Consider the following 12,855-nt stretch of genomic DNA (forward strand, 5'->3'; position numbering starts at 1 on the left):
GGGTTTTTTCTGGAAGCCTCTCGAAGGAAGCCGGTCTCAAAAGGTGGAGATTTCCACCTGGGGTGAAAGGCTGTCGCGTGGGTGGGGGGGTGATGTCCGTCAGTGCCCCAAACCGGGTGGAATTGGTGCAAAATGCAGCCCTGCTTGGCAGCCGTCGGTGTGGGTATAACTGCTTCCCCCGTGACGGCTCTGGTAACCTAAGATCTGCGGTAAAACGTTACGTTCCTGTCATGGCGGAGGAAATGGTGCACAGCTCTGAGAAGCTTTCGGAGAAGGACCCTTCTGAGGGAGAACCAGCCGTTACTTTCAGGCAGACCCGAACGATGCAAACCTTTCTGAAATAGAGGCCGGAGACATGCTCGTGAAGTTAAAAAGCGCTGAGGGTTGTCATTGCTTGAGGGAATCGTACTTGCAGCTTGCAAGAGCAATCTCTGGTTCGCTGCAATAATTATTATTAGCATTTTCTTTTTTTTTTTTTCTGTGTACTCTTTGAAGTACCGAAACAAATAATCTTAGTAGTGAAGAAGACTCTTCCAAAGGATTTGCTTTGCCTAAGTAAGATAAGTTGTGGGTTGTTTGCCAGTTGCTTTTAAGTTTTTTTTTTTTCTGAATTAAAAAAAAAAAAAAGGGGAGAAAGAAGTAATTCACTAGGTATCATTGTGCTCTTGTTTTCAAAGTTGAAAATAAGTGTGCTGAATGGTAATCCTCATTCAGCTGCCCTGCCCCTCCCCTCCAGTAACGTGCCATGCAGAATTCCTTCAAGGTCTTTTGTCTCATTAAACAAAATATGAGAGCATTTCTCCAAGATGGTGTGACAAGTATGAAAGATTGACCCGTGGCAGAGAGATTTGTATCGTCAAGTAAAAGAAGGAGGGTGATGGGCGTTTGAAATCAAGAATGACGGTGACGACCAGGTGTTCAAATCCTAGACATTGCAACATAACCAACTGTGCTACATCACCCCCAAATTTCCACATTACACCATTTGGTTACCCAAATTAAGTTGGTTTTGGTCAACAGCAGCTCTGGAATATTTCTACTCATTGATCAGTCACTGAGATATCTCAATGTCAGTGCTCTGAAAACCGTATTCCTCCTGCCTCTGCAGACCTGCGGACTGTTCCTCATGCCTTCTCCCTCCCTCTCAGCTCTTCTGCGTGCTGGGTACGTTTTTCTCCTGCGTGTGCCGCAGGACGTTGGGCCGTTACCCAGAGGAATCCTGTTCATAGTAATAATTCAGCAGGCTTAGCTTTAAGAAACTGCCTGGTGTTCTCACCTTTCCGGGATGTATCTGAAGCATGTCTCTGAATGGTTCATTCCTATTTTACTTAATTTCTGTCTTCCTTTCCGTATGGCTTCTCTCTTTCTGTTTTTTTCCCACCACCCGAGCTTACTATTAATGAAATTAGTAAGAATAATTTAGGAAAGATACACCGAGAAAATGCATTCTGAAAGAAGATCCGTAGACGTAGTTCTTGAGACAGGAGGGGAGAGACCCGGATCGTACTGCTGGCTATATTTAGGATGGAGCACAGGGAATCCCTTCTGCAGACAGCAAAGTCGCGTTAGGTACACAGGGAAGCAAGGTGTAATAAAACGCCTTGCGGCGTGGGGCGGTGCTGAGAAGAGCTAAGCTGGCCCATACTCGGGGGATGGCTAGGCCAGTCTCACGTGTAACGGGGTCGCAGGAGGACTGAGAATTCAGACATCAGAGCTTGTGGGAAACAAAATCTTAGGAGGGCACAAAGGTGTTACCTGGTAGCTTGCTCAAAAGGGAAATAATTCGTCGGCTGTCCATGTTTCTGTTCTGTGCTGCAGGAACAGTTCAATTTCCAGCTGACCCGTATCAGATGTGCTAAAAATAGGAAACTGTCCTGTGTTGGTCAACCTGCTGCATTTGGAAGCTAAAATCTCTGAACCAAACTAGCGGGACCAAACTAACGAGAATGGTGTCTACATAGTGGCAATCTTTTTTCCTGACAGGTGTCCCACTGGCTTTTCTCTTTGCAATGCTCACTTGGAGAATGAGGGAGATAATATATGTTTATGCGGATACATGCATTTAAAGGAATAAGAATATAGCTGCCGCGTTAATTCAGGTGAGTGAACTCCGACTGTCCCGAGGAGCCTCTTGCTGCCATGGTGAAAGCGAGCTCGGGAAGTCGCATTCTTGCCAGCTTCCCCTGACAAATGAGGAGATTCATTGTTCGCTCGAGTGGTGACTCACTTTGGTCAAGCCAAATGCTGCTTAGAAAGTTGCTACCAAGTTAAAACCTTAATTAGTCTTAATAGTCCATTGAATCATTAGCTCACTGAGAACATTATACCTGGAAAAAACACTTTGTTTCTAAGCCCTGTGCAATTTAAATGAAATCCCAAGTGCTTCAAAGAGTTCAGTCAGAAGGAATGGGAGCTGACAGGACTTTTTTTTTATAAAAGAGCTTTAATTGGCTGTTAAGTTAAAGCTTTGAAGCTTTGATGGGGAAGTGTTATAGGTTAAATTAATAGGGAAAATTGAGAAACAATTAGGGCAGCTTTAAATTAATTACTTACACTATTTATTTTGAGCTTATTGAACAATTGTGTTGTATGCGTAAGTGATTGAAATTAGCCATCTGTGCAAGATAGCTTTGACCTAAATTGACCTTCTTGGGTAAGTAAGTATCTTGCCCTAATTCCTATACTGTATCCCTAATTTTACTGGCAGATGAGCTTAATTGGGGGTAAAGATGAGTGTGCCTGAGAGGTTCCATACTATTCTGTTGAAACTAGAGTCACCTGTGCAGAGCAAGGTAGGGGAGGCTCTCAAAGGGATGGCAGAGGAGATCACAGATGAGCTAAACTGTTTCTTGTTAACCCTAACTGTGCCCTGCCGAGTTCCATTCTTTTATTGTCCGGCAGTGTATCTGTACCATGTCCTACTTAGGCACATGGAGTATAACCCTGTAACCACCGTTTAGCCTGCGATTTGAGGAAAACCTAGGAAAGAACAGCCAGTTTATTTGTACTACGTGGTATCGGCTCTGCAGCACTGACAGGATCTTTTTATGCCCTGCTCTATTCTGCTGTGTTTTTTTCAGGGAGCAACAGGGGGCAACTGACTTGGAAGAAGAATTATCCAAGCAAAATATCTCAAATGCGCATGAGAAAATGTGAGCAAGAAAAAAGTTGTTCAATTTTGAAACGGAAAGGGTGAAGATATTCTTGGTGGTGATTGTTGAGACATTGAATTTCACACCCCCCCCCCGCAATTTCACCTATTTTCTAGCAGGCCCATCCCAGAACTGCTCCAGCTGGACAAGAGAAGACTCCTTACAGCAGGTGGGTGATAAGAGGATGGGAGGCAGTTCGTGGGGGCAGGTGACTTCCCAAAGGCAGGGGCGTCCCTCTCCCGTGCGAGCGTCCTGTCCCCGGGCTCATGCTTGGCTCTCCCTCCAGGTGTCAGTCTGGCACTGCGCTATCCGCCCGGCGTCCTGCCGCCGAGGAGCTGGGTATCCTCGCCGGCTCCAGGAGGTGCCTCTGCATCGACCTCCTAATTAACGAGGAACCGATACCGTGCATCGGGTTCTCACCCCGGCAGTGCCGTGTCCTGCAGACCTGTAGCGGTGCCCGTCAGGTCAGTGCCGGTATTCCTGAAGTAGCTGTGGCTCGGTGTTTGATCCTCTTCTTCTGAAGTGCCCGGCAAAACACCTCCCTCCTGACCTATGTTCGTGGGGTTCTGGCTTTTCGTATGTTTGTTGCAAGCTAAGAAATGGGAGGTGCCCTGGGACTCCTTTTCCCCCTGTTGGAATCTGCTGCCGTGGGAGAATTCGGCTTGCTCCCGGTTTCCCAGAAAAGGCATTTTGGTGCCCAGGAATGAAATCTGTCATCAGTCTGACCTTGGTTGAGAAAATATATTTGGGAATATTGGTCGAAGGTATCGCGTGGCTTCCTTTGCATCGTGCTTACGGCTGTAAGCTGTGTATAGCTCTGTTTTTCTTTGCCTGGGTATAAAAACAGTTGTGTTTTCCCTGGGGGTGGGAAGAAGGAGGTGTATTTCAGAATACTGTGTCCAGGAGTATGTTTCAATGCAAAGCCTGTGAATAAAATATAGGCACTGGTTTATGACCACAGAGACCATGTGTTTATTCACGTGCATAAAGCTCTTTTCGTTCTGTATCAATGTGCAAAGAAAGCTTGCAAACGGCCATGTATAGAATACATGTTTACTGACAGCTACATCAGGAGGTAGAGATATTTGAAGCCCCTTGTCATGAAAAACAGGTAGATCCTGTCTCATCCTTTCTTGGAAGCAGCCAAAGCGTCTATGAAATTAACTACTGGATGTTGATATGTGGTGGAGTTGCACAGAAGAAAATAGGGTTTGTAGCTTTGTGGAAGTCAAAGAGCCTTTGAAAGGGGCGGGGGGGAAGAACAGAAATCCCGGGACACCCCCGATCCACACACTTGCTTTGTGAGAGAGCATTAGGAACGCAAGCACCCCGTGTTTGACAATTAGAGTGACCTTAATACTAAGAAAGCTTGATTTCAAGGCCCTCTTCCCTGAAGATACATCTTTCTTTCTCGCGCTGTCCGGGCTAGGATTTTTGTGGTGAAGTTCTCCGTGGTTTCCTGTAGTGCGCTCCTCAGTATAAAGCCTGAGCGGCTTCCAGGAGTGCCCAAAACAGAATGCCTGACATCTGCCTTGGGGGGTTCAGGCTCTCTTTCCTCTCCCCATGGAGAGATGCATGTGCGATGTGTGCAGTGAAGTGACTTGTTTTGGTAGGGCTCTTCCTTCTTTTTTTTTTTTTTTTTTTTTGCATTTTTGTTTTCTGATTCAATCCCTTTGGCTTTCAGCTCCGGCTTCTGAATCTCAGCATCTGTCAGCGGCGCGATAAATTCTCTTTGGTGATAAGAGAACAGCTGCCAATAGCAAGAGCAAGGATGGCATTTGGGCTTTTTCCTGCCATGCGAGAGCTTATAGTCAGCAAAAATGCACTGCGCACACAATGGAAGAAGGCACCTCTTCTGCCCGGCCTACTATTTTTTTTTTTTTTCCAATTTAGCAGCATCTTTTCCCTCTGTATTAAGCAGATGCCCATGAACAATTGTGCAGCATAATGGAGTCCTGAACCTAAAGAACTGGAATTAATTCACAAATGGCTTTTTTCTGGATAGGTTCTGAAGGTGAAAGTGGTGGAGGTACAATACAGGAATTTTTTTGAGAAATTAGGGGATTTTCAGGGAAAGAAAGAAGCTGTTTGGAAGGCTGCTTAACGATGTGGGATGGTGTTTCCTAGCACAACAACCTGCTCCCAGTGAAATCGGTACGGGAAAAAAATTACGTCCGTTCTGTGGAGTCCTGTATTTTAGGAGCATAGGGTTTGGTGGTTTTTTCATATTTAAAGGTCTCTAACTCCAGCTTGCCCATAAAATTTTATCACAGCTGGAATTCATGCCATGACAGAAGGCATTTCGAGACAAACTATTTTGACCACAGAGGTTTTACTTCTCTAGTTGGGGTGAGTTTAGCTGATTTATTTATAATGAGGGTGAAACTCCAGGAATTGTGGACAGCTTTGGTCGATACGGGAATTTCACTCTTGGACAACCGTGTGGGTTTCTGACTTTGCTAAAGTCACAACCAGACCATTTCTGTGAAGGTCTGAGTCTCCCCTTGCCTGGCCAAAGTCTGACAGCAAATTTCCCAAAAGGGGATCATGTTTCTAAAACAGTATTAACAGTCGAAATAGCCTTTCTCTAAAGTAGTCCTACTGTTGTGTTTTACACGATTGTAATTTCTTGAGTAGCTTCTCCATAGAGCGTGAGAGTAAAGAGAGGCTGGTTTTTCAGTCATGTTTAAGCATGTTTTGAGCTGTGCGGACACTCGGAATGATTTCTTGGTGTCAGGGGGATTAGGTGCCCTTTCCAACACTTTTGTTGTAAATCCATACTGTTGCTGACTGACCTCTATAGGTATTTGAATGTCGTCGTAAATGTGACAGGACACACACGTTCTCATTTGGTTCTGATGAGGATTTGTATGCCTAAATCGATTTGACCTTTTTGAAAATCCCTTCAAAACTTCTAATGTGCTCTTAAATTTGATCTGTGAAGTGCCGCTTTAATCCCAAACAAGGCCTGGGTACTTGGCTTTTGGGATCATCTCACTGCACTTTCTTTTGTCTTTTTTTTTCTTCATCTGCCAAGATGAGCGCATGCAAATCATGATTTTTTTTTTTTCCTATGTTGCTAAATGCCAAAATCTCCGCTAAGTAGCAGTGGTATAGTCTGAGAATTGGAGATGTCAAAATAAAGATTTGCCTTGCCTCCAAAAATGCTTTGAGACAGAAAAATCTGGGAAACGGGGAGGAAATGACTGTCCTGTTTTGCTGACTGCAGTGTGGATATTGTTGCCCCTCTGCCAGGGTTGGGTTTTTTTTTCCCTTGCTAGTTAGTTTGTCTTAAGAGATTTTAGGTTTTCCTCGGTTATCTTGATTACTAAAATTGGAATCCCGTGATCTTCCGAAGATCTACAGTTCATCTTCCCCCTCTCATCCTCGTTGTCTCTCTAGCTTCTTTAAGTCATCAAGACCTTTAAGTGCAAAGATGTGTGGAGGAGACAATGTATTAGGAAGCGCTGGGAAGTCAGTGAAGAATGAGGTACACAATAACTAGCAAAATCCTACAATTGCTTTTAATATATTATTTTGTGATGTCTTTTGTTTGTCGACTTTTTATGCTAGTAGGTGTCCCAGTCCCATCTCTATGTGAGGCTGGGAGCCCTAGAATGCTTCTTTTCAGCAATTACTTGGACTAAAAATTGTCTGCGGAGGAGAGAGGGAAGGGGGTCGGTAGTATGCTTTCCTGCTTAATTTTCCCCTTTTCTCATCAAATTATTTGGCTGTTTATCAGTTATTTCCACATATTTAAGCTGATGTGTTAACTTTTTTTTTTAGTTATCAAACATTAGGCAAGATCCGTACAAGATCGTTTCACAATCTTAGAAGCATTTGTTAGAAATTTTCTTTGTTGTTATCCAGTTGCAACTTCCTTGCCATTACCTTTGGTTCACAAACCATGCTTCGTACCGTATCTTGTCAGTCATACAAGACTCATCAGCGTATCCCAAAAGCGGCTGCTGAGCACTTGAATTTGACCAACCTTGAGAATTCTGCTATGCTTCCGCTCCTTTTTCTGGAACCTTGGAATAAAGATAACACAGTCTCTTCTTGCGATGCCATACTTGGGTAAAATGAGGCAGCGATTTAACTCCCTATTCGTGCTGTAGGCATTAAGCCATAAGGAGTTAAGAGTTCTGTTACTCTTGCCCAAAGCCCATCTTTATTCTGTTTCCTGTTTTCCTGCAGTCTGCAAAACTGATGGATGCCTTCGGAGTGACTGGTGGATTGAAAGCTTTTTACTCCGCAACAGGCATGTCACTAGAGCTACTATTTTGTCAGCTTCTGCTGTGTTACTAGGAAGTGATCTTACAACTACTTGAAGTGTGCCTCTTGCCCTTCTAGCATCTTTTAGACATGCTGAATGGTATGAGCGAGTTACGAAAGCTTACGGCTAAGCCGCTGCTCTGTGCTGCTAGGGAGGGATTTTGAGTGGTAATTGGAGCACAGCGTGGATCTTGTGGGGTGATAGGAAGTGAGCAGAGCTCAACAGTCCTCTTGATTGTCCTATGGCCATGTGTCATGGAGAACAATCGGGCTTAGCTATTATGGGTATTTCTGGCAATCTAGGATTTTTTTCGGCAGCCTTGCAAGGAGTTGAACAGCCACAGATGCTTTCTCCTGACTGGAGCTGGAAGTTTGAAGGGCAGCTGAATTTGCTAATGTTCGTGCTTTGATACAGAGTGTGAGAAATGTTGATGAGGCATGAGGCAGAACAGCTTGCTCTATTGCAGCTGTATTGACTCTGCAGTGCTGACAGTAGTTACAAAAATGGCTTTTGTACATAAGCTTAGTTAATATATAGAACTTGGAAGACAGCTAGGAACAGCTATGGGCAATGGCCACAGTCTCTCTCTGTCTCTCTTTTTAATAGAGTCGCTTCCCTGCCCAGAACTGCGCTTTAATTTTCACTCACTTCAGTATCATTAGGAAAAGCTGACATTTTGGGAACGTTTGTACAGTGTAAGTATGAATAGCGGTATCCATGCTTTGTCATACAAGGGAATGCGCAGTGAGGTCAGGGTTATTTTTCTGGTTGTTAGCAATGGTGACATTGTTGTTTTAAGTATAAAATATGGTGGTGTTCTTGCTGAAGAGTTATTCCAAAGCAAAGGCTCAGCTGGGGTCTTTTAAAACCGAAGACCTACTGGATGGACTCTGCTTTCTTGGGTACCCTGGACATATTTGTGTGCACCCCCCCCTTGAACTTCCCTGAGCAAACCTCTGCTGCGGCGGGAAAGCCAGCTGAACAGCTTGTTGAGTGACTTCTGTGTATTCTGTGATTGACCCTCTCTTCTGCGTAGCGAGTAGGAAGAGCAGATAACCCTAGCAACGGTGAGAAGTCTGGCCGGGCATGACAGGGCGAAGACCAAACAGAACATGGTTGCTGCATCTGTCTGGGGACCCGCCATCCTCCTTGTATTCAGGTAGTCCGGTCTGCACTCGTTCTCACACCCCCGAGCTGCCCTTTGGTATCCAGAAGCCGTGTCAGTGGATCAGGGAGTAAGACCTCTTAGTTCCTGCCTGGCCTCGTTGGCTGTGCTGCTGCAGTAGGGAAAAGCCCGACTGAAACATTGCCTGCCCGCAGCTGTGAATGGCTGTAGTGTTTCTCAGCTCATGGAGAGACCTGCCGCTTCCAGCCGGAGTGAGAGGGAGCTGCAGGATGAGCAGCAAATAACCTGGGAGAAGAGATGATTTTGACTGCACGTCCATCTTGCTGTATCCAAACTGTCTCAACTTCATGTCAGAGTTTTTCGGATAATATTCTCAAATAATGATTGCAGACACACTAGCTGTTTCTAAGGTGGGGTCAGCTGGTAAACTCGGTCAGTTGCATTGGTGATCAGTCATTCCCTTGATAATCCCGCTCACTTCAGTGAGAGTGCTTGTTTGAGAGAGAGATTCACCCATGAAAACTGGGATCCTTCTGTGGAGTACCGAAGGCTGTCCTTAGATGATGCAGATGGGTGAATGGTAGAAGAGAGAGCGATTTTGATTTTTTTGTTTAGCCTCATAGTATTCATCTTTGTGCTCTCCGAGTTAAGACATGCATCAACTCATGGAAGCAGATGCCAAACACCCGTGGAATTGCTGAAAGAATATTTATCGGCGTTTCTCTCTCCAATACGTTTCCAAAAAAAAAAAGAAGACATCTACAGCCTCATTATTATTTCAATGTAACTTCTGACATGAGGAGATCAAGCAATTATCTCCTTTTTGAATGTCAGTCTCTGACTGTCAGCGTGAAGAGACCAACTGTGGCTGTATGTGAGAGCAAGTTTCTGGGCATGCTACGTGAGGGGCACTGGTGAGTTTCTTTCAGGCTGCTGGAATGCTTTTTTTTCCTTTTTTTTTTTTTTGATGGACTAGTAAATTATTAGGATATGGACTTGTCTAACAGGCTTGCCAGGTTTCCAGCAGTCATCCCGAGTGGACTGCCTAAAAAAGGGCTGGCACTGCATCACATGGAATGACCGATGCTATGTCATATATTTTTAATGGGCAAAATGTTTTAATAAACATTCTCCCTCCTAAAACACTGGATTTTAAAATAGGTTTTAGCCTTGAGCTACGTAGCTACTCAACTGTGAATTTTATAAGGCAACAATCTCCACATCATTAGATGTTATGACTGATATGCCAGCGATTGCAATAGGAAGTATTTCCACACATTAAAAAAGTTTCCGATACCAGTTAAAGGAAGTATGGCTCTACTTGGAAGATTTTCTCAGCTCAAAATTAAAAGCAATATTCTAAAGTTATGAAGACAGGCATGTACTGTCTTCTAGTGAACTGCAAGTATCAGTTTATTCAAGCCATGCTGATTTTTGCACCTGACAGCTTTAATCACATTGCCTGACACGCTTGAAAGTCGAAGTTATTTTTCTTTTCATGTGATTTCTACATCTTTGGCCAATCGAAATTCAACTGAAATGTTGTGCAATGAGGCAGATTAGACCCCAGCTTGATCTACCACAGTTGTATTGGTTCATGGGAAAAGCCTGCTTGTTTGGTTTTTTTCTGGATTACAACGGTTATCCTGTTTTATTTAGAAGCATGTGGGACCACATCTAGAGTTGAGAGATGATCCAGTGACCCCTCTTGGGCAAACCCAAGTCCCTCCCCTACAATGCCTTCTGTGCAGTGGTCAGTAAATCTTGTAGGCTTTTTGACATCTTTTCTCCTCAGCCTAAACCTACTACCAAGTTAAACACTCTGTCCCTCTCAGAAATGGCATACCTCTTATCATGTCTTACGCGTCGCTAAACCGCAGAGAGTGAAATCATAGTGTCTATACGTCTCAAAGACAGAGTTGGTAGAGGTGAGGTTCTGCTTTATCTTGTGCTTTCTTGCATCCTCTTTGAACTGTAGTGATCCTTTACACGTGGACTAAGAGTTGAAAAAGCTGAAAAGAAGTGGTGCTGTTGCTGAGCTTTTTGCTATTTGTGGTGGGATAGAACAGATGGATTTTCTGTCATTATTTTGAAGTAATTATTTAAGTTCACTGCTGGGGCATTTATTTACAGAAAATCACCTTTTTTCAAACAGAAGGTGTTCTGTTACCATTCCAATAGTCATTCGGAAATTCTGCACTAAGTGATTCTTTTAATAGTTTACAATTAGTTTCAAGCTGTAGAAGTCAGCGACAGGCTTTCCGTCCTGTTTCTAGAGGACAGAAAGAGAAGCTCAAACGTTACTAGAAAAATCTGACCAGATTTAATTTCAGGGCAGTGTTAATCTTTTACAGTGTGCATAGTTGCATTCAACACCAGTGCTGTCAGGTAACTAATGGATACTGGATATATAGCTATATTGAACGATATAATTGTTTAGTTGCATAACGTCAGGTTTTTCTTCTGGTGTCAGTAAAAGGTACTTGCATTTCTAGCAACACAGGAAGAAAGTTTTTGTTACTGGTCACGTGGTGATTTGTTTTACCAGCGATTAGGTATTCCAGAGGGTTAGATTTTTCTTTTCAGATTTGGTATGTCTCTATTTTTGGTGGTTAGGCTGAATAAAGAGATCTAATTTTCACAAGTACAGATGTTTGCTCTGCGAGTATCAGTTCTTACAGAACAAGTTAGCCATCATGAAGACTCGTACTGCTCCATCTCCCCCTATGAATGGGACAACTTCTGACGACGCATCGCTTTCTGTCTGAGGGGTTCAAATATACAAGCACTGAATAGCAGCTTTGGGGAATGGGGTCCTGAAGGTTAACACCATGACCGGTCTCTGTTTTAGCAGTTGCTTGATACGATCGTGCTCATGTGAAGAAACTGACCTTTAGGTCGATGTCTCAAAAAAAAAGTCTGAAAGAAGCTAAACCAGAAGAGCCTTGAAGAGGAGTTTGAAAATTTCTTGTGCAGATTCACATCTTTCTTGCGTTGAGATGGATGGTGGCCTCCCTTCCAGAGGTGAATGAGTTGCTGTTACTCCATAGTCTTGGCATTTTTCTGTTGTGGTGATGACCAGACAGAAGAGAAACCAGGAATCCTGAGTGCTAGCTGCTGTAAGGGCAAACGGCAACCAGCAGCCTCTGTTCCGCTGGGCTTTCAGTCCAAAAGATCTGTCACGAGAGCATTATAAGAACCCTATTAAAAGACGTGAGAGACCAAGTCATTGAATCACGTCCCTGCTCAGGAGAAGGCTGTTCAGTTCACCCGATGGTCTCGTGCTGCCCTTAACAAAGGAGTGAAAATAACTTTGCCTTACACTGTGGTACAGAGGAGGACTTTGGAAAAGCATGTCCGTATGTGCCTGTTGGTTTCCATTTCTTTTTCAGGTAATTGTTGTTTCTCGTCCTTCAGAGCTAGTGACAGCGCATCCGCAGACCTAAAGCACTGTGGTTTCTAAAGCTCTCCCAGGGATTCGTGCAGCCTTATCACCTGAAATCATGAGAAGGCTTAGCGGTCTATAGGACTGGATTTGGCACTGACCAGTATAAAGCCTTCCTGCAGGTTCTCTCTTATGATGGGATCTTATTTCTTGCCGCTAGCCAGGTTTCAGTCAGTCCTATATTGTTGTCTCCCCGTTCCTCATGTAAGGAGCAGTTAGTTAAACGGCAAATAAATCTGATTCCTTTTAGACGAAAAAATTAGTCGGGTAAGTTGCTGCTTGTTTTTGCTTTGATGGCTGTGTCTATTAGGCAGTGATTTCTAGCACTTTCTCCTTGCTGCTGTCACCCCTCATAAACTCCGTTCCCAGGGGCCTGACAAACTTGTGTGGCACTCGAGAGCAGTGTGGCGCCTCTGCCGCAGGAGGGTATTCCTGCCCCGGCTGCCTTGCCTCGCTATGTTCCCCCTCTGGAGCTTTGGGCCAGGGGAAGAGCTGAAGAGCTGCTTGCTCTGCTCTGGCGTTGCATCGAGGGCTACAGCGGCTGGTGGGGGAGCACGGGATCCCAGCGGTGGGGAGCGAGCGGGCAGTGATGGGGAGCAGAGGCTGTGCTCTAGTTTCTGCTGCACTGATGTTGAAACCGGCTTGGGGGTGGACGTGGAGAGGGAAGGGGCAACGCACCGGGCGAGATGGACGGTGGTCTCTCCCCATGTTTCTTTGTGTGGTCAAACATCCTTATGGGTTGAGGAGAGCCTTTTGATCTTGAAGACAAGGGCGGAGGGACCCTGTGGTTTGGTAAGCATTCATAAGCGAGCGTCTCTTCCTCTCTAGCACGTAAAGTAGGGATGGGTGAATTCAC

This window comes from Pygoscelis adeliae, unplaced genomic scaffold (genome assembly GCF_000699105.1).
Source record: "Pygoscelis adeliae isolate BGI_AS28 unplaced genomic scaffold, ASM69910v1 Scaffold316, whole genome shotgun sequence".
NCBI classification, from domain to species: Eukaryota; Metazoa; Chordata; class Aves; order Sphenisciformes; family Spheniscidae; genus Pygoscelis; species Pygoscelis adeliae.